Here is a 3,017-nt window from a genome sequence, read left to right on the forward strand (position 1 = left end):
AGTTATCCTCAGGCTGCTATTGGACAGAAGCATTTGATCTTCAGAGCTCTGACCGTGGACATACACTTTACCATCAGTTATGGGGTCAATTCGGGGACCTAATGAGGAACATCTTACCTGGGAGAAAGTGAGGGATATGACTCAAGCTAGGCATATGAGGAAAGGCTAGGATAACCAGGAATAAAGAGAAGTATCCAGGTGGCATACTCTGGTCCAAGGACCAGGTGGCCCCTAGCCTCACTTGGCAGAGGCCAAGCCTCCAGCCTCCCAATTCTTTAGATTTCATTCAGCTCCCTGAGAACGCTCCCCTCAGCCTGCCACAGGTGTGTGCTCTCCACAGCACAGAAGGGGTCATGGAAGTGGAGACGGTGAGAGTCACAGAGGAGAAGAAACAGAACATGGAGGCCTGCCTCCCAGGCCACACACCTGTGCCCCGCCACACCTCTGGCTTCTAGACTTCAGCTTTCCCTGGGAACCTCTCCTCCCAGGGAGGCTGAAGACAGGCCCTGGGGCAGTGGTGGGTGGAGATTGGACCTCAGTGCCTAGAGGGAAGTGAAAGGGTTTAAACACCCCCTCAACCCACCCATCCCCCGCCAACCACCTTCCACTGGGCCAGTCTAGCCAGCTCACCCCAGAGCACTGAAAGCCCAGGCTTGTCTTTGGTGCTCTGTCAGTTTCATCTTCCCTCTTACTCCTCCTTCCCACTCCTTCTGGGAGACACTGGGAGGAGAAGCTAGGGGCCACTGGCACCAGCTGTCTCTGGGGTGTCATTTAATACTGTCCATAATCACCACCTCCTCTCCTGGCTTATTAACTCTTTCCCTCATAGCTACTCTTGTCATCCCTGGATGTCTCTCTAGCTCTGTCTAGCTCTCACAACACACACACACACACACACACACACAGAGTGAATGGGAAGAGGGAAGGGCTAGGAACTAGGCATACTCTGGTTTCTTGCCACTGCAGTTCCTTTTCTACCTGACTTCACCCCCAAAAACTGGTCCCACCACCAGCTGGGAGGCAGGAGCAAGAGAGAGGCTGGTTCAAGGAGCTGGAGGAACAGAGGACACTTCTGAACCAGGAGAGCAATCACACAACAGCAAGCTCAGAGAAAGAGAATCCTGGAGGGCGGATTTGAGGATGGACACGGGGAATACAAAATTAGAAACCGTCCAAAGATAGAGATTCCTCCTCCAAACGAAATAGAGTCACCAGAGTCCGAGTGAGGACTAGAACACTCTGATCATGTATGTGTTTCATACGCTAGATGGGAAAGGGAAATAGAGATGCTTTTCCCTGGCAATTCAAGGAGATTCTGCTTCTGAAAGTGTTTCCTGAACTTCAGGATGCTCTGAAGAAGTAAGGAGCCGTATCAATCACTGTTGACTCCATTGGCAGGAAATAGACCACAGGCGGGGTGAGGGGCTGGGAGCCTCAGACCTGCCACCTGCCCACTACAGGGTCTTGGGTTTCGTGGTTGTAAGATTACAATGACCACACATCCACAGGACACTTCTATCTCAAATATCCAGTGCTTCTGTCAGACAAGGTGCCATGATTTGGAGAAGTGAAAAAGGTGGGGAAACCGAAGCGGAAGGATCGCTTGAGCCCAGGAGTTGGAAACCATCTTGGGCCACACAGCAAGATACAGTCTCTATTTTCTTTTTAAAAAATAAATTTAGGCCGGGCGCGGTGGCTCAAGCCTGTAATCCCAGCACTTTGGGAGGCCGAGACGGGCGGATCACGAGGTCAGGAGATCGAGACCATCCTGGCTAACACAGTGAAACCCCGTCTCTACTAAAAAATACAAAACACTAGCCAGGCGAGGTGGCGGGTGCCTGTAGTCCCAGCTACTTGGGAGGCTGAGGCAGGAGAATGGCGTGAACCCGGGAGGCGGAGCTTGCAGTGAGCAGAGATCCGGCCACTGCACTCCAGCCTGGGTGACAGAGCGAGACTTCGTCTCAAAAAATAAATAAATTAATTAATTAATTAAAAAAATTTTAAAAATGAAAAATAAAGAAAATAAAGTGTGGTCCATTCATGCAATGCCCAGCACGTGTCAGTCCTTCCACAGCATCTTTTTTTTTTTTTTTTTTTGAGACAGTTTCGCTCTGTTGCTCAGGCTGGAGTGCAGTGGCACTGTCTCAGCTCACCTCCCAGATTCAAGCGATTCTCCCACCTCAGCCTCCCAAGTACCTGGGACTACAGGTGCCTATCCCCATGCCCAGCTAATTTTTGTATTTTTAGTAGAGTCAGGGTTTCACCATATGGACTAGGCTGGTCTGGAACTGCTGACCTTGTGATCTGCCCGCCTTGGCCTCCCAAAGTGTTGGGATTACAGGCGAGAGCCACTGTCCCCGGTCCCATATCATCTATTTTAGCAGCCACTGCAAGGGCTGGGTGACCCTGGTATAGCCGGGAGTGGGCTTATTTGCACGTGAAGTGGGAGGGTGGAGAAGTGCCGGTCAGGCCTCAGCTGGACACCAGGCCCTATCGCTGGAGCAAAGGCAAAGTCCAGGACAGCCTTCCACCATTACCTTCCACCAGGCAGGCCAGCCGGCCCTCTGAGAGATAAGGCTCACACTTTGGACTCCACAGCAGCGATGGGACCCCCGCCCCTCCAGGTGGCAGGCGGGCTCCCTGCCTGCTTAGGGGTCTAGGCAGAGGCAGGGGGAGGACGGGAGGGTCGGCCACCTGCCGCGATCAGTAGGAGAGAGGGGTGCCTGCTACAGGTCGTCACCATCGCCGCCTCCCCCGGCGGCGCCCCGCCCCGCCCCCAGCCCTCATTACTGCAGCGCCTCGCGGGGGTCTGGCCTGGAGGGGAGGGCGCGCGGTCCCAGCCCTCCCGCTGGGCCGGCGGGTGTTGAGTTCAGGTGCGACCGAAAAGGGGACAGGAGGGCACCGCCACTGGAGCTGTCCTCGCCAGGGGAGGCGGTGGCTGCGGGAGGGCGGGGGCTGCTCGGTCCCCAGGGTCCCGCCCCTCTGCCCCGAGCGGTGCTGGCGGTAGGGAGGGGCCA

At 54.9% G+C, this 3,017-nt stretch overlaps 1 protein-coding gene across 1 annotated transcript in view; it reads left to right on the forward strand.

Moving 5' to 3' along the window:
* The first annotated feature begins 2,793 nt into the window (after positions 1-2,793).
* The window catches only part of PLEKHG6 (pleckstrin homology domain containing, family G (with RhoGef domain) member 6), an 18,652-nt gene continuing 18,428 nt past the window's right edge, over positions 2,794-3,017 (forward strand). The window contains exon 1 of the mRNA XM_011951674.1: positions 2,794-2,873. The gene's annotated coding sequence lies outside the window, so the exon portion shown is untranslated. The remainder of the gene's footprint in view (positions 2,874-3,017) is intronic.

The sequence above is a fragment of the Colobus angolensis genome, unplaced genomic scaffold (genome assembly GCF_000951035.1).
Source record: "Colobus angolensis palliatus isolate OR3802 unplaced genomic scaffold, Cang.pa_1.0 Scaffold11, whole genome shotgun sequence".
In the NCBI taxonomy this organism is placed as follows: Eukaryota; Metazoa; Chordata; class Mammalia; order Primates; family Cercopithecidae; genus Colobus; species Colobus angolensis.